This window comes from Phascolarctos cinereus, unplaced genomic scaffold, assembly GCF_003287225.1.
Source record: "Phascolarctos cinereus isolate Bilbo 61053 unplaced genomic scaffold, phaCin_HiC Scaffold_1;HRSCAF=81, whole genome shotgun sequence".
Classification (NCBI taxonomy): Eukaryota; Metazoa; Chordata; class Mammalia; order Diprotodontia; family Phascolarctidae; genus Phascolarctos; species Phascolarctos cinereus.
Genome location: NW_027555514.1, coordinates 264,854,677 through 264,874,045, shown reverse-complemented (window position 1 = coordinate 264,874,045; position 19,369 = coordinate 264,854,677). Strand labels below are relative to the sequence as shown.

Genomic DNA, 19,369 nt, shown 5'->3' with positions numbered 1-19,369 from the left:
TCCAAACTTCTGTGTTGCTGTCGAGAACAGCACCCCCTCCCAGTCACCCAGGCTATATACCCTGACATAATCCTCAGCTCCTCACTCTTGCCACATCGCATATCCAATCTTGTAACTTTCTCTGCTTTTCTTGCATATGTCCTCTTCTCTTTGTTCACACAACCACCACCATAGTTCAGTCCCTCACCTGGACAATTGCAGTAGCTTTCTGATTGGTCTTCATTCCAATCCTGTCCCTCCCCACTCCAGTCCTCCCTCCACGATGCTGCGAAAGTGATCTTCCTGAAGCGCAGGTCTGACCACACTACCCCTCCTAACTCAGTAAACTCCGGTGACTCCCTGTTCCCTCCAGTATCAATTAGATGGGCCTTTGTTTGGCTTTTCTAGCCCTTTATAATCTCACCTCTTTTTACCGTTTTGGTCTGGTCACAGTGCAGTCCCCTTCATTCACCATACGATCCAGCTACAGCGGCTGCTTGCTGTTCCTCACACATACAACACTGCAGCTCCCGCCTTCCTGCCTTGAATTCCCCATGCTTGTAACGGTCTTCCTCCTCACCTTTGCCTCTTAGGGTCTCCGGCTCCCTTCACAACTCGACTCAAATCCTGCCTTCTCCAGGAAGCCTTTCCTGGTCCTGACTCCACCTGCTGCACCCAGCTCCTCAGCTGCCTTCTGCCCTCAGATTACCTTCTGACTCCACTCAAAGTAACTCATCTGTACCTAGCTTTTTGCGTATTATCTCCCCCCTTAGAACATGAATGGCCTGGCTTAGGTCAGTGCCTGGCAAGCTGTAAACTCTTACTAAATACTAATTGACTGGCTGATGTCTCATGGGGAAGACAAGATGTATATACACGGTTTGTCTAAAAGAGTGGTTCCTAACCTAGAGTCTACAAACTTGTTTTGTAGCTTGTTTTCTTGGTAATCCTAAGGATTTTATATATCTAAAAACATTCTGAAAAGGGGTCCATAGGCTTCCCCAGACTGCCCAAGGGATCTGTGACACAGATAGGTTAGGAATCCCTGTTCTAATATTAAAGATGAGGGATTGTGAAAGCATATGATATAGACCATAAATGCTAGTTGTTATCTGAACATGTATGTGTATATATACATACATATAGACACATGAACACATACATACATGTGTATACACATCCGTACACACTTAGATAACAACTAGCATATATCTGTCATATACAGGTGGCCTATATATACGTACATGGTCTCTTTAGACATAAATATAGGTGTATATACATAGATACATACACATATATACCAATCTGTACATATATATTTGGTTTTGTTTTCATGTCAGTGAAAGGATTTTTCACAGAGAAAATAAGGCCCTTCATATTCTAGGCCTATAATTTAAATCCTGTAAATGTGAGCCATGAAGAAGAGCAAGCTCTGTGAAAAAAAAATCATTATTATACATTTTATACAAATACAGTTGGAACAAAGTATTATTTGAATCAACATAAAGAACATATAAAATAGGAAAGGATATCTAGAAATTACAAAGTCCAGTTCCAGTATGTTCAAGAAGCCATCTTTGTTTTCTGATTGTTATTTACTCTGGGCTGTTTTACAAAAAAACTGAAGACCCTCATAATTTTATAGCCTCTTGAACTTGCAAAAAGCTAGTCATGTGTGCACAATCCAGAAATACTCACTGTCCTCAAGCCAGTGAATGAAATATCACCATCTTACAAAAATCAGTTCCATCATGAAATAGTTATATATTGTTGATTAAGTTTTAAGCTCCTCTTTGCAGGAGTAGTGATGCAAATGGATATATTCAAGAACAAACAAGGCTGCTAGGTCTTAAACCCGCTGGCATGCCCGTGTGATTGTTGATATTCCAGTAAATCTTGGTGAGGCTTAAGTAGAGGGAGATGCTGTCTTTATATATGACATGAGAGAACATACCAGTATATGGGATCTGCTAGTGAGGATTCATAGGTTAGAAGCAATGGATGTATAAGGAAGAGAAGGGGCCTCTACCAAGGTAATGGAAATGAAAACCTTCTGGTAGACTTCAATTCACAAATTCCTGTTGTTCTTGAGTTATCTCCTTTTCTATTAATTTGTTCTTGTTTTCTTTTTTTTTTTGACAAGGCAGTTGGGATTGAGTGACTTGCCCAGTCATATAGCTAGTGTTTTATGTATCTGAGGCTGGATTTGAACTCAGGTCCTCTGACTCCAGGGCCAGTGCTCTATCCACTGCACCACCTAGCTGCCTCTTATTGTCTTCTTCTTAAGACTCTTCCTCTGATTCTCATTCTGAACTTTCACAGTTTTTTAAGTTCTTTTAATCGTTCTTCTTGAAACATATCTAAGGTATTCCTCCCCTTCCCCCACTAGACTGCTAGTACCAAGGCTACATGGTATACTATTTATATTTACTAAGGCAGATACATAATAAAGATACATAATCTTTAGTCCTTTCTTAAGAATATAGCAGGAACAAAAATAGTTCCCAATCTCTGATGACTCATGTTCTGATAAGAGTTAACAAGTATTCAAGATGGCCTCCTAGTTAAGCTTGAAGAAGGTAGCTGTTGGAAAACAGAACAGAAAGTGAAAAGTTTGAAAATACCTTTGTAAGCAAAGTCCTAGGGTCGGAAACCATAAACATATTTTATTTATTATTATATCTTTATAGCAATTTAGAGTCTAACAAGACCTCTGCAGTCCTTTCTAACTCTGATTTGATCAGGTTACGATTTTGTAAAGGAAGTATTTTGTAAACTAAAACACTAAGGGTGAGCTATTATTGTTATTAAGCAACATTTAGGTTTCTTGGTCATATCTTATTAAATAAGATAATATGTGCAATTGGTTATTTCTGTATGCTACTATTGAGCAACTAATTTCTAGAGTGCTAATAATTTTTATTATGTTACCTGGAAGATCATTATGTCCTTTTTTTATGTCCCTTAGAAATGAAAGGAAATCTAAAATAAAATCAGTTTTGCAAAGACTGCATGGGACACTTTATTGTTGAAATACTACCTACATTTTATAGTTTACCTGACTTCTGTCATATATTTTTACACAAATTTTGTATAATCTAGAACTCTTTACCTTCAGGTTACAAAACCATCAAGACTGAGGAGTGTTTATACTTTTTCACAGTTATCAGGAATCATTACTATAAAGGAATGCAGATCACATAGAGGCCTATTCATTGTTCTTCAGCATCTTTCAGTATATTGCAGCCTTTTATTTGAATGCTGCCTTGAAAAAAAAAGATACTTTTTAAAAAATCTTGGTTACTAATACACTTTTCTAGATCAGAAAGAAGTAACAAATTTCAGCCATCCATTCCACTGAGCAAATCATTGCCTCCTAAACCTGTCTTGAAGGCCATTCTCAGTTACAAATCTGTTGAATGTAATTGTGAAGGAAATAACTTTTGTATATTTTAAGGGACTCACATATATCTAGTATCTATTGTCTTCCTTTAAAGCAGTGGTCTATAAGCTTTTTTGGGGGGGCAATTGGAGTTAAGTGACTTGCCCAGGGTCACACAGCTAGTAAGTGTCAAGTGTTCGGTTTGAAGCTGAATTTGAACTCAGGTCCTCCTGACTTCAGGGCTGGTGCTCTATCCACTGCGCCACCTAGCTGCCCCCTAGTTTGAGAATAAACATCAAATATTTACATATCTTTTTATAAAGTATATTATATGTACACCAAAATTAGAAGAATTTTAAAAGATGACTTACAAATGAAATAGTATTTGATCCTAGAGTCAGTTGGGAGGCACTGGAATTTATTGATTAAAGGATGATGTGGCAAAGCCTGGGCTTTAGGAAAATCACTTTGTTATCTGTGTAGGAAATGGCTTGAAGAGGGGAACGGCTTGAAGCAAGGAGACCAATTAGGGTGTTTTTGCAGTAGTTCAAGTGAGAGGTGATGAAGATGGAACTGGGATGGCAGCCATATGAAAGGAGACAGATTGGAGAGAGATATGGAGGTAGAAACAACAAGATTTGGCAGCTCTTGGATATGTGGAGCGAGAAACTTGAGGAGTCCAAAAATGCATTGAACCTGGGTGATTGAAAGGATGGTCATACTCTCAACAGGAAGAGAGAAGTTTAGAAAAAGAATGGGTTTGGGATGGAAAGGTGCACTGCAGATCCCAGCTCATACTATGACACTGTGCCCTAAGAACAGAGGTGAGGGGGGTTCTTACTCACTTATCATTGTCTCAAATCATGGAGCCCTCTGTTAGCCTGCCTCTACCATGAAGTGGTCTGGGAATAGGCATTCTGGTGGTGGTGGTGGTGGTGGTGGTGGTATTTTCCCAATGGCACCTGTGCAGCTGCTGCTATGGGTGCCCAGGTAATGCTTAGATTATAACTGCCCTGAGGTGCTTATACCCAGCTCGGGGTGGGGAAGACTGGAAGCTTGGACAGTGGAGAGAGGAAGCAGAATGGAGGCTTGTTGGGAGGGGTAAGAATAGGAGCAGTTGTATTGCATATGAACCCCACAACTGGCTGGCTGAGAAAGGTGAGATACAACCCATGTTTCTAACTTCTAATGATTCTGGTTGATGACACTTACTGCTAGGGGTCAGGCCACGGACACCACTGCTTTATAAGAAAGATGGCAGTCTGACTACAACAGCACATTTTTTAAAAGCCCTTTAGTTGAAAGAAGGCCATTTGCATTTGTCAATGAAAATTATCCAGAGAAACTACAAGTCCTAAAAAGCAAACAATGATTAAATAAACCTGAGAATAGAATTTCTTTCTTCAAAAAAAAATCTGGTTGTAAAGAAATCAGTTTTGTTTGTCTGACCTATATTGCTAGTATCTGATTATTTAACTTAGTTAATCTATGTTTGGTTTTGTGGCAAAAGGATTATTTATGATCCTTTTCAGAAGTTAAGTTGCCCAATGCTGAGTCATGATTGCCTATTCACAAGGACAAACCTTACAGATAATTGGTAATAGCTTAACTTGAGATCACAGTCATTAAGTAAAGAGAATTCTAGCCACATAACTGCTTAATTCCCTTATGGGGATCCTGTGCCCCCAAACCCATTTTAGAGAGGGCTCTGCCAAAGAAGTGTCAAAAGGGTTATGTGTCTGAAGTACCTTGGTGTCTCATGTTAATACCACTGAGCCTTTTATTCAGGCCTCAGGGTCTACACATGCTCTGCGGCCTTTTATTAACACTCTCAGACTACAGATCTTGAAGGGAGTGAGGCATGGTTTTGGCCTTTTTGATTCTTGTCCAAGCTGACACCTCCTTGAGTAACTTGCTTTTAAAGTCTTTTCCTTGGTCTGAATGAATCCTAGCAATAAACAGAGAAATACTTCTCCTTCAGCATCTCAGCAATTGTAGAAGTCCTCGTGACACTGAACCCTGGATGCCAGAGAACAAACCCCCAGCATCAGCTGTCTGCTCCCTAATTCTGATCTTCTTTAACCTTGCCCCCTACAATGTCCCACTCTAGATCTACCCATTGCTATACTCTCTTGCCTTCCAAATTCTGACCCCTTATTGAGCCAATTCAACTCTACATTATATTCTTGTATCCCTTGCTCCCTTGTCCTAGTGCTGATCATGCCTTGCCAAATCCCAACCATACATCACTTCTTTATTTCCCTTCTTCACTTTTACTCACATGCTGCTAAATGGAACTAGAGAAAATAGCAAAACCATTCTAAGTGGGTGCAGTACCAATTTATGTTAGGCAATCTCAACTGGGCCCTCACCACAGCAAGGCAATACTTACATACCTTCCTAATTGATTCTGTATCATAGTCATCATGGCAGCTATTATAAATCTTTTCTTCCCTGCTGGAGCCTCCCATCTCTTTCTCTCCCTTCACCCACTTTCCTGAGGACCTTCCCTGAAAAATTTGAGGCCATTTGGCCTCAAGAAAATTCCGTCTTCTTCTCTCCTCCTCATTGTACACCCTTCTAGATTGATCCCCTGCTGTTTCCTCCTTCCTTCCAGTTTGAGAGTGGTCTTTCTGCTTGCCAGAATTAATTCCTTTACATGCACCTTTGATTCCATCCCTACCTCTTTTCTCTAGTAGGTTGCTCCCACTGTCATCTTCACTCTCTCTTATCCTGTTTTCCCAATCTATTGGCTCATTCCTTGATGTCTACAAACAGAATCAAGTATTCCTCCATCCTTTAGGATGGATCCTACTACGTTCACTGACTGTTATCCTATATCATTTTTCCCCTTCATGGCTAAATTCCTTGCTTTTTCATTCATTTATTCATTGGAAGAATATTGATACTGCTACATCTTTCTTATGCCTTTCACTGCTAAATTTCTTAAAGATGTCTTCGCTTCTTCATCCATCACTAGAAATCTAGTTTTTGCCCCCATTTCTCTATGGAAAGTGCTCTTTTAAATATCACTCATATTAGTCCTCACTCTTCTTTAGGTTCTGCAGCAATTGACATTATTGACTACCTCCTCTTTTTACATATCCTTTCCTCCCTTGGCTTTAGAGACACCATAATATTCAGGTTTTCCTTCTGAGTATAACAAATCTTATGTTAATTTTTTTTTTTACCTTATCTCATTTACTGGCTCTTTCAGGAGAAGGATGTAACAGTATTTGGAAGGAAATAAAGTTGTCATGGCTTAAAGGCTTTCAAACAGTAAAGACCTCCTCACGATTAAAGGCAGATCATGAGAAGCCGTAGAGGAGGAGAGAGTAAGATTCATGAGATAAAGCAAGTTACTGACCAAGGCAGAAGGAAATGAGAACAGTGACATAGTTTTTAAAAAATGTAATGTTATCTAGAGCTTAGCATAACTCTTCTGTAATCAGTGGAAAAAAGAGAGTAGCTGATGCTACTGAAAGGTTTTCAGGACTGAAGGAGGAGACTTAAAGGAATTCGAGTCAGATGAAGTGGAAGGCTAATTTATCTGCCGTAAATCTTGGGGAGAGATAAAGAGGAGTGGTTGAATGCTTGTTGGGTAGAAAAAAAGTGGTTTGGAATAGTCACTGTAGGGAATGAAATAAGGAGTTAACAAAGCAGTGGTACTGAAGTCTCCCATGTAGGCCTTTAATTTATTCTTATTAAATGTCATCTTATCTTCAGCCCATCATTCCAACCTGTCAAAATAATTTTGTGTACTGATTCTGTCATCCAGTTTGTTAGTTGTCCCTCCCTGTTTCATGCCATCTGTGAATTTAGTATGCCTACCATCTATACTTTCATCCATGTCATAAGTGTAAGTATTTAATAAGCCAAGGATAAAAATGGAGTCCTGTTGCACTCTACTAGAGACCTTATTTTATTTGTTTGTTTTTTTCTTTTTTAGGCAATTGGGGTTAAGTGACTTGCCCAGGGTCACACAGCTAGTAAATGTCGAGTGTTTGGTCTGACTCCGGATTTGAACTCAGGTCCTCCTGACTTCAGGGCCGGTGCTCTATTCGCTGCACTACCTAGCTGCCTCTAGAGACCTTATTTTGCACCGACATTGATTATACCACTGTTGGGGTCTAGTAATTCAGCCAGTTCTGAATCCATCTAACTGTACTGTCATCTAGCCCAAAGAATATCATGAGAGATTCTGTCAGTTGTATGCTGAAATTCAGGTGTATTATGTCTATGGCATTTCTTTGACCCAGTGACCAGAGGAAAAAGAAATGAGGTCAGGCTTGTTTTTGGTGAACCTTTGTCGGCCCCTGGTAGTCATCACCTCCTTTTCATATACCATGGGGTTAGCCTGGACCCAGCCTGGGATATGCTCATACTCGATTCTGTTCTGCTTTGTGCCGCATCATCCTCAGGATCCTTAGAATGTGTCCTTCTGGATGATGGAACTCACCTCGGCTTCTTGGTCTCCAAGCCTCAGGGCTCTTTCTACTCCAAATACATCGTCCTCTACTCAGCTGTCAAATCGATCTTCCTAAAGCACTAGTCTGACCATGTCACAATCCTTTTCCGTAAAGTGCAGGGGCTCCCTATGTCCAGGATTCAATATTCAATCCCCTGTTTGGCTTTTTAAGACCCTCCTAACGTGGCTCCTTCTGCCCCTCTAGTCTTTTCATGCTTTACTCTCCTTCATGACCCATTGACACTGGTCTCTCTGCTATGCCTTGCATTTGATACCTGGGCTCTATTTTCACTGGCTCTTCTGCTTGCCTGGAACTTCCCTGGCTTCCTTTAAGTTCCAGATAAATCTGATGGTAACACCTTCCCTCTCCAATCTGTCCTATATAGATGTGGGTGTGCGGTCGTTTGTATGTTGTCTCCCCTATTAGACTGTGAGGTCCTTGAGAGCGGGGGCTGCTTTTTACTTTTCTTCGCACCCCTGGTGCTTTCTTAGAGTGCTTGCCACATAGTCGGTGCTTAAGAAAGCCTTTTTGACTTGACCTGCAGAAGTATAAACTACAGGTTTGGCCACTAATTTATATGGATACCATGAGAAAAAGTCAAGAGTCAAATGACTTCAAGGTTATTAGCCTATGTGCCTAAAAGAATGGTGGTACTATTAACAGGTTCAATTCAGTTCAATAAAATAAATTCAGTAATTCATTAAGCCCCCACTGTGTCCAAGGAGCTGAGGATACAAAGATGAGAATGATACACAATCTTTGCTCTCAAAAAGCTTACTTGGTACTGGGCGATAGAACACATACACAGTAGTAAATAAGGTAGTTTGAGGAGGAGACCATTTGGGTTGACCAGGGAAGGCTTCACAGTAGAGGTTTGATCTAAGTGAAACCTTCAAGAAAGATAAGGATTCTGAGAGAGAGAGTCAAGTCAGTAAGCATTTATTAAGTGTCTACTATGTGCCAGCCACTGTTACTGAGTGGTGGGCATACAGAGAAAGGAAAAATCAGTCCATGCTCCCAAGGAGCTCTCAGTATAATGGGGGAGACAACATGTAAATAGACCATATGTACCAACAACATACATACAGGAGAAACTGGAGATAATTTCAGAGAGAAGGCATTGAGGTTAAGGAGCTAGGAAAGGCCTCCTGCAGAAAAGGGGAGTTTAGCTGAGACTTGAAGGAAGCCAGAGGAGCCAAGAGGTAGAGATGAAGAGGGAAGGAGTTCCAGGCATAGGGGCAATCAGTGAAAAGGCCTGAAGTTAGATGATATAATGAATATCCTGTGTGAAGCATATCACAGAGTACAGGAAGGAGCAAATGGAAAGAAGATCGGAAAGTCAGGAGGGAGACAGGTCATTGAGGGCTTTATGGGTAAGGACATAATATATTTTATACATGAATAAAGGGGGCACATTTGAAAGGCTCTCAAGACATGCAGCTAAAGATATTCAGTAGGCAGTTGTAAGTAGTGGGGCTGACACTTTGGGGAGAGGGTAGGAGTTATCTGCAGGGAGCTAATAATTGAACCATGACAGAGATGAGATCCTAAGTGAAAAACGTGAAAAAGAGAAGAGGGTCAAAAACAGAATTTTGGGGAATCGTCCATGTTTAAGAAGTGGAAGCAGCGTAATAAGCCAACAGCAAACAGAAGAGGGAACAGAAAGTTAAAAGGAGAGCCACCACAGTGCTGTGTCACAGAATCCAGAGCAAAGAGAAAACAAAGGAGTGCCCTATGCCATAGAGAAGTCAAGAAAGATGAGAACAGAAGAAAGGCCATTGGATTTTGTTGTAAAGAGGTCATCAGTGACTTTGGCAAGAGTTGTTTCAGGGAAGTAGTGGGGCCAGAAATCAGATGGTAGGACTTGAGTAGGAACTTGGTAGTGAAGTTAGTAAGAGGGCACAGAATGGGTAGCTTGAGGGATACTGCTGTAAAGAGAAGCCTTTTTTTTAAAAGGATATAGGAAAACTTGAGCATATTTTTAGGTTGAGGGGAAATAAACAGTAGAAAAGGAAAGATGGAAGCTGTATGAGAGAGAGGGGAAAGGACAGCATGTAGGCACAGAAACAATGCAATGGAATTACATTGAGGGTACAACTCCAGCAAGGAAAAGGCCATTTCTTCCTCTGAGACTAGAGGGAAGGGTGAAATGCTGAATGATACAGTCTCAACCAATACAGCTAATAAAATAAAATATGGAGTAGATCTCCAAATAAAGCCCCCAAATCATAGCTTTTTAATGTTTGACTCAAAAAGTAAAATGTTTAACAATTTATTTGCTATATAAACCGTTCTAAATCTAACTGTTTACTTTTAGTGTTTGTTACCATTTTTAAAAGTTTTATGTGTGTGTGTGTGTGTGTGTGTGTGTGTGTGTGTGTGTATCTTCTGCTGAACTTAGTTTGCATCATTTCATCCAGGTTTAATTATTTCCTCATTTTTTTTTGTACCTGCAGGCTTTTGTTATTACCACTTCAAAATGGGAAAAAGTCTTATAAAAGAATAGAAAATTGTATCTCATCTCTTTTGCAAGTTAACCTCAAATCAAAATAACCAATGTGTAGGTTTTTGGTTTGCTTTTGTTATTGTTCAACATAGTAACTGTTGTGGTTTTCTTGATATGTTGTAGAATCTTTAATAATGTTCAAAGATGTAGAACTTCATTCAGTCAATCAAACAAGCAGACAGTATTTATGCATCCATCATTTTCTGGATTGTTGGCAACCTTGCATATAACTTTGCCTCCTTGTGTTACAAGGCCCAGCTCACTCACGTTGACTTCGATGACAGTCCCTTTCATAATAACACTTAAAGTTGTACGTAGTGGAGAGGAGAGATTCTTCTTCACACTAAGTATAGGTTGGTAAAAAGTAACTTTAAATTCAGGTGAGTTACATGAGCCTTCTTAAAATGCAAACCCATTGGCCTAATAATAATAAATCTTTCGTGTTTCGGTGGTTTTCAAGTAAAGCCATCCCCAGCAAAACAGACTTTGGTAACCATTCTCTTCCAAGCCTTCTTCTGTCTGTTTCCTGTACAAATAACCTTAACACTTCTGTTTCTCTCTGCGTGTGAATTTTTGTCAAGGGCACTTCTCATTTACCAGCTTTCTCTTTTCGTTTGTGTTTAATCATGTTGGAAAGGACTTTGGCTCAGGATTGTCCCTCTCTGTCCAGCAGATATGCAGGTGCTGCTCCTTGGGGAGTTTTTTCATCATTCTTTCACTTGGTATTCCTCTTTTTATGCATCTTGATACTCTTTTTAATCTGAATGTTCTCAGCATGACGCTGTTTATGATAGAGTTTGGCCTTCACATCAGTCATTTTCTTTGCTTTCTTTGAACATTCATGAGCCTCTTGACTTTCCTTCTTTCTCTTTTTTTCATGATAATCCAAGTGATAGCCATTCCATTTTCAGTATAACTTTATTTATTTGTTCTGTAGCACGTCGACGGCTGGGGGCCCGTCAAAGAGCTGCTGAAAATGCTTCCAAACCTCAGACCCCTCTGCCATTAGTGACCAACTTTCTGCAAGTGGGAAAAGAAAAGGCTTCGTATTCTCTATATCGTACTTCCTTCTGGTATGATAGAATGTCATTGTATTTATATGCCAAAAAAATATTCAGCTATTCCTCAATCATTGGAAGTATTGTATATGCAGTAGTACCTATTTTTGCTACAGTCTTGCCAACAAAAGATTTTTTTATTATTTTTAGCTAATTCTGACAATTTTATGAGTATTAGGTGGCATGTTAACGTTGCTTAAGGTAGGACTTATTTGATTATTAGATCTTATGAATACCTTTTCAGAAGCTCATTAATTTGTATTTTCTCCTTCAAAAACTATATTTTTTGACCACTTCTCCTTTGGGTAGTAAATACTACTTTTATAACTATATATCATTTCCTGTAAATTCTGAGTATCTTATTTTTATCAGATACATTTTACGGCAAACATTTTTTCAAATTACTTCCTTTTATGTTGGAGACTTTTTCTGTCCCACAAAATCGTACAAACCATTAATTTTTCTTTCTAATAATTTCTGCAGAGGTGCTAACAATGTCTTTTTAATGGAGACCATCTCTAATGTTTCAATATGTGTGTGTGTAATTTACAGTAATGTGTGTTTTATTATTTTAGCTACATTTTGGTTTATTACAAAGTTGAATGGCCCTTTTCCTGTCTTCATTGGATTTTCCTCAATATTAAAAAAAATTGAAACAATATGCTAATGTGTTATATGTAATCACAAATATATAATTAGAATCTGAATTGAAATAATGAGCTTATATTATAATAATATTTTTCCTAGAATTAAAAAAGTGATCATATCCTTTTCTTTGTCTAAGTTCTCATCACATTTTGAGCTATCCTTTAGGTTTGTCACTTTTCCAGATCATTTTATAGATTAGTTATTTTCTGAACAAGATTTTCCACTCTCACTGCATTGTGTGTGATTTGATCTTAATTTGTTTTCTTCTTTTGGTTCTGCCTCTTGTTTTTTTTCAGATTCTTTATTCTAGATACTACATTGCTCATTTTCCCCATTATTTCCTCTTGATTGTATCATTCAATTCTGGTTTCAATTCTTCGTAAATTTTCTCAACTGTTCCTAGTTCTTCTTTTATTTCCTCTAAGAATGTTCTTGTTTGGATTCTTTAAATGTATGAAGAACATAGGGAATTAAGTATAGGTAATTTCAGAGTTTTGACAGTGATGGGAAAGAAATCAACCACTGGCTAATTGTGGTAGAAGGTCGAGGGAAGAGTTTTTGTTTTGTTTTAGTAAGACTGGGGAAAACTGAAAATGTTCTCATCAACCAGGTGGAAAGAAGCCAGGAGAGAGGGAGAAACTGAAGATACATGAGGGAGAAGGGATGCTATCTAGAGGAAGGCCCTGTAAGAAGCAGTTGAGAGGATAGGATGAAAGGCATAGGTTTTCAGGGCATAAAATTTTGGGTTTGCATCTAGGTCTTGCTGCCAGCACAGCTGTAGGACATTAACAAAAGTACTAGCTTTTCTCAGAGATATCTGCACATGGTCTGCAGGCCCCAGTTTCATGAGCAAATGCCACAGACTGACTTTCCTGTCCAGCTTCATATCCTGCTTCCCTTTGTGACCTGACTCTCATATATTATTTTCTTGCGATGATCTCTGGCAGTCTCCAATAAAAAATCCTCTCTTGACTTTCCTTCCCTTAATCTAGAGCTCTCTTGACTCAGTTCCAGAAATCTGTGGCTATAGCTAAGTCATAGTCCTGTCCTCACCAATCAGAAACATCTTGTTTGCTCCCACAGATGATGGTAACCTATAATCTCACTCACTAAACAGTCCAGGATAAAGGGCCCAAGCAACAGTGAGTGAGTCACAGGTCTCCAGACGTGACTAGAATATTTCCTAATTTAAACTATCAGCCTCCAAACTCAGGTTATCCAGCTAATGACACACACAAAACACTGGCTCTGTATACAGTTAGAATGTGCTTCGTAGTCCTTTGGTAACTTCATAAGCTCCCTAGCCAGTCTGAAAAGCTATCCAAATTTGTGACTCACAGCAAACTTTTTCCAAACTTCATTCTCACAACTTTGCTCCCAAACAAGCAAAGGCAGACCTCTCTCTCACCCTTATAGACTATTATGATGCATAATGCTGTTTATGTCAGAAGAGAGCCCCCAGCTAAATCAAAGCTGATTTAGATGAGATTGTTCGATAAATCAGGAGGAATGGTCCACTCAGTAGACCTTAAACAGGGAGCACCTCTCCCTCTCCCTCCCCTTCTTCTCTCTCTTTCCTCCTCCCTTTCTCTCCTTCTTTCTCTTTTCCCTCCACCCCCCCCCAATACATCTATGTGTAGGGAGGGGAGTTTGATTGACTATTGATTTCCCCTCTCAGCTCAGGTGATGTAATCACAGATACCAAGGGTCAGATAACATAGTTGACGTGTTAAATGAACTGCAAAGACATATATATCTATATGGTTAGCCCTTTATGAAGTGTGAAGAAGTTTCCCTGATGAAATTGGAAAGATAACCACCATTGTCTGGCAAAAGATTGGCTACAGATGATCTTTAAAAAGCTAAGCCTCTCAGCCTTAAAAGCAATTCAGGAAATATGAGGCAGGAAGCAGCTGTGTGGAGTTTGACTCCCGTCCCTCTACCAGAAGGCAGTGGAATGGCATAGAGAGTTTTCTCTCCCTTATCCCAGTGGCCATGGCGGCATTTTGAAGCAGAGCCACTTATCCAATGTGGGTGGCCTGCTGCACCCAAAAAGAAACATGTGGAAATGCAGAAAGTTGGGCACTACTCTACAAGGTGGGATTTGACCTGCATCTTGAAAGAAAGCCCAGGAAGCCAAGAGGTAGAGGTGAGGGGCAGGACATTTCAAGCACTGGGGTAGCCAGTGAAAATGCCCAGTCTAGAGACGGGAGGGCTGTGTTTGAGAGACTGAAAGGAGGCCAGTGTCACTGGAACACAGAGGACATGCTTGTGTGGAAGGTGCAAGAAGACTGCAAAGGCAGGAAGGGGCCGGCTAGTGAAGACGAGTAGGTGTTTGATCCTGGAGGTCTTAGAGAGCCTCTGGAACGCCATTCTTCAGCATGTGCGGAGAGCAGAAATAGCAAATGGTTTGAGTAATCCAGGGTTGAAGTTTGGCAGGGCATTAGTTATGACAGGACAAGAAGGCAAAGGATTCAAGAACAGAAGACAGTGTCCCATCAAACTAATTACTGCCAGATACGGACTGGGAAAGGAAGAAAGTGAAGCCAGAACAAGGGTCATGGTCTAGGGGAGCAGCAAGGGATAGAGAAACTAGAAGTCACAGTGAGGAACAAAGAGTAGCTTTAAAAAGGAAAGAGATGGAAGGCGGAGTAAAAGCAGTGACTTGCTGGAGCTCTCCTCCAAACCTCTTCAAATACCTGTAAAAATTGGCTCTAGGGGCAGCCAGGTGGTGCAGTGGATAGAGCTCTGGCCTTGGAGTCAGGAGGACCTGAGTTCAAATCCGGCCTCAGATACTTGACACTTACTAGTTGTGTGACCCTGGGCAAGTCACTTAATCATGATTGCCTCACCAGAAAGAAAAAAGAAAAGGCTCTAAACAAATTCTAGAGCAGCAGAACCCACAAAAAGACAGAGTGAAACAAATTTCCAGCATAAGACAACCTGGATGGTTGATTGGAAAGGTTGGTTGCACCGAGCTGAGGGAGGAGCACAGTTCAGCATGAGCCCCCTCAGGCAAACACCCCACCTCAGCAAACCTGGAGCTGGCCTCAGGGGACTAAATCATAGGCAGCTGTGGCAGTTTCCAGACCTCTTAACCCACAAATGCCAAAGAAAACTTAGAAGGTCAATAGGAAAGGTCTGTTGGACTGCAGTAAGAGTGGAGCTCAGTCCAGCCCCAGTCTTGGTGCAGCACCGGGGTGGTGGCTGCATCCAGAGCTCTTGGCCCACAGACAGAAGGAGGAATCCAGTGGCCGATCAGGGAAGGATTAGAGGGATCTCTTTACTGGTGCTATGGAAGGATTCCCTTGCTTTGCCCGTACTTGGATCTGGGTCGTAGTTCTGGGTGGCGGTCCTGGGGCAAGGAGGAGTGCTGGCATGGTAGAGCTTGTAGTGGCAGTGAAGAGTAAATCCTCCTCACAGTTCCAAGGCAGAAAAGAGTGCTTGTGGTCACTCATAGACCAGAGCATAGGCCAGAAAAGGAGTAAACACCATGACCTTGATCATACCACCTTGGAGGAACTGAAAATTTACAGGTCCCTAGAAGTATCTCTGAAAATAGCTGCAAAAAACCCTCAAAGCTTGGGACAGTACATTCTCCACACTGGAAGCAGACCCCTACCCTAACAAAGAGTTTAAAAGTCAAATAATTGGCTGGGATCATGAGCAAACAGAACAAAAAGAAAAGTCAGACCATAGAATCTTACTACTTTGGTGACAAAGAAGATCAAAACATACAACCAGAAGAAGACAACAAAGTCAAGCCTTCTACATCAAAACTTCCAAGAAAAATATGAATCCATCCCAGGCCATGGAAGAACTCAAAAAGGAATTTGAGAATCAAGTAAGAGAAGTAGAGGAAAAACTGGGAAGAGAAAAGAGAACGATGCAAGAAAATCATGAAAAACTGTCAACGGCTTGCTAAAGGAGACCCACAAAAATACTGAAGAAAATAACACCTTAAAAAATAGCCTAACCCAAATGGCAAAAGAGGTCCAAAAAGCCAATGAGGATAAGAATGCCTTCAAAAGCAGTCCAAAAGCTCACTGAAGAAAATACTTCCTTAAAAATTAGAATGTAACAAATGGAAGCTAGTGACTTTATGAGAAATCAAGAGATTGTAAAACAAAATTTTTAAAAAATGAAAAAATAGAAGACAGTGTGAAATATCTCATTGGAAAAACAAGTGACCTGGAAAATAGATCCAGGAGAGATAATTTAAAAATTATTGGACTGTCTGAAAGCCATGATTAAAAAAAGAGCCTCGACATCATCTTTCAAGAAATTATCAAGGAAAACTGCCCTGATATTCTAGAACCAGAGGGTAAAATAGAAATTGAAAGAATCCACCTATCACCTCCTGAAAGAGATCCCCAAAGGAAAACCCCTAGGAATATTATAGCCAAATTCCAGAGTTCCCAGGTTAAGGAGAAAATATTGCAGTCAGCCAGAAAGAAACAATTCAAGTATTCTGGAAACACAATCAGGTTAACACAAGATTTAGCAGCTTTCTACATTAAGGGACCGGAGGACTTGAAATATGATATTCCAGAGAGCAAAGCAGATGGGATTATAGTCAAGAATCGCCTACCGAGCCAAACTGAGTATAATCCTTCAGGGGAAAAAAAGGACATTCAGTGAAATACAGGGCTTTCAAGCATTGTTGATGAAAAGACCAGAGCTGAATAGAAAATTTGACTTTCAAATACAAGACTCAAGAGAAGCATGAAAAGGTAAACAGGAAAGAGAAATCATAAGGGACTTATTAAAGTTGAACTGTTTACATTCCTACATAGAAAGGTATTTGTAACTCATGAGACCTTTCTCAGTATTAGGGTAGTTCAAGGGGAAAAAAAATTATAGATAGAGGGCACAGGGTGAGTTGAAGATGAAGTGGTCATATCTGGAGAATAAAATTAAGGGGTGAGAAAGGATTATACTGGGAGAAGGAGAAAGGGAGAGGTAGGATGGGGTAAATTATCTCACATAAAACAGACAAGAAAAAGCTTTTACAGTGGAGGGGAAGTGGGAGAAGGTGATAGCGAATGAGGGAATCTTATTCTCTTAGGATTTGGCTTAAGGAGGGAATAAGATACACACTTAATTGGGTATGGAAATCTATCTAACCCTGTAGAAAAATAGGGGGGAAGGGGATGAGAGAAAGGGTGGGATGATAGAAGGGAGGGCAAATTGAGGGAGGGGGTAATCAGAAGCAAACACTTCTGAGGAGGGACAGGGTCCAAAGGGAGAATACAATAAATGGGGTAGTGGGATAGGATGAAGGCAAATAAAGTTAGTTTTCTACAACATGACTACTATGGAAGTGTTTTGCATGACTACACATGTATAACCTATATCGGGTTGCTTGCCATCTCAATGAGAGTGGGTGGGGAGGGAAGAAGGGAGAGAATTTGGAACCCAAAACTTTAAAAACAAATGTCTTTTAAATTTTTTTATTAATTTATTTTGATTTATCAACAATCACTTCCATAAGCTTTTGAGTTTTAAATTTTCTCCCCCTCCCCAAGACAGTGCACAATCTGATATAGGCTATACATATACTTTCCTATTAAATATATTTTCACATTAGTGATGTTGTAAGGAAGAATTAGAACCAATAGGAGGAACCACCAGAAAGAGGAAACAATAAAATAGAAGAAAAAAAAACAGCAAATAGTGTGCTTGTATGCTTCGATCTGCATTCAAACTCCATAGTTCTTTCTTGGGATGTGGATAGCATTTTCCGTCATGAGGCCTTTGGAGATGTCTTAGATCCTTGCATTGCTAAGAAGGGCTAAGTCTACAACGTTAGTTTTCACACAACGTGGCTGTTAACTGTGTATAACGTTCTCCAGGTTCTGCTTTCTTCACTCAGTATCAGTCCATACAAGTCTTTCCAGGTTTAAAAACAAATGTTAAAACTTGTTTTCACATGCAACTGGTAAATAAGACATACATATCCTGCCCTATAGGAAAATAGAAGGGGAAGGGGACAAGGGGGGGGGGTAATAGAAGGGAGAGTAGATTAGGGGAAGGGGCATTCAGAATGCATGCCATCTTGGGGTGGGGGAGGGGCAAGATGGGGAGAAAATTTGGAACTCAAAATCTTGTGGAAATGAATGTCGAAAAATAAAAATTAATTAATTATTTTTTAAGAAAAGAAGGAAAGATACCTAGGAAGAGATAGAATGATAGGTTATTATAGAGGATGGAGCGAGGAGAGACAGCTTAGAGGAGAATGAGGACAGAGCACTGTCACAAAAACCTAAAGAGGAGAGTGTATCTGGGAGGGGAGCATGATCAATAGTGGGGGACTGAGTCACCCTTCTTCTACCTTTGGATGGAGCATGATATAATGAAAAACCACTAGATTTGTAGTCAGAGGACACGCGTTCAAATCTTGACTGTCCTCCTCCTCAGTATTTCTGTGTCCATGGGCACATGGAAACCTTCTGAGCCTCCACTGTTTTGATCTGAAAATAAAGGAGTTGACCCAGAATGACCTCAAAATTTCCTTCCAATTCTAAAGCTATTTATTCTAAATCTTATTGCATACTGCTGCTTTTTGGGCAGAGGGATTATTTGGAAGACAGTTGTAAATCATAAACTGAAATAGTGTGAGAATCACTGAACTTCAGTATTAAATGTGACTTGAAATATTTCTAGAATTTGTTAGAATTCCTTTTTACTTGCAGCCATCTCTGTTATTCATGTAAGTGAGGTGAAGATAGTCATTATTATTGACTTCCTTCTTCATCTTTTACCAGAGCTATTAACAAGTAGCCAAAATGACTGATTGGAATATTATTTCTTTATCCTGACCTGGCCTAGTCTAATGAAATGATAATGAACATCCAAGAGAGAATGAAAAAAGATAAATAACAGCAAGGTACCTGAATAATCTACGAACAGAGAATCAACCCCTAAATAATTGATAGTAGGATAAATTTGTAGAACCTTAGGGTTAGGAAGGATCTTAGAGATCACTCTCTTCAGTTTTTAATTATTCATGTACAAAAAGAAGGGAACAGTGATGCTATCAATATAAAAATCTTACAAAATAGAAATTATAATACTTTTAAAATTGATTAATTTATTAGAAACTGGGTTTCCCTGTCTTGCCCAGGATGGCAGTATAACAGCCATTCATGGGCCCACCCTATTCCTGGTTGGCCTGGAAGTTTGACCAACTCCATTTCTAGCCTAGACAAATTCACTCCTCCGTAGGCCACCTGGCGGCCCCCTGCTCTTGGGGACTCAAGTGTAAACGCCTAATTGGCCAGATAGTGTTGAAAAGTAACCATCTTAAACATAACCATCAATTAAT

The 19,369-nt window shown here is 39.9% G+C and overlaps 1 protein-coding gene and 1 pseudogene across 1 annotated transcript in view; one reads left to right on the top strand and one right to left on the bottom strand.

Moving 5' to 3' along the window:
• Positions 1-19,369, top strand: part of NTN4 (netrin 4) — a 149,250-nt gene that overhangs the window by 9,538 nt on the left and 120,343 nt on the right.
• On the bottom strand, positions 10,499-11,342 carry LOC110221740 (ribosome biogenesis protein NSA2 homolog pseudogene; annotated as a pseudogene).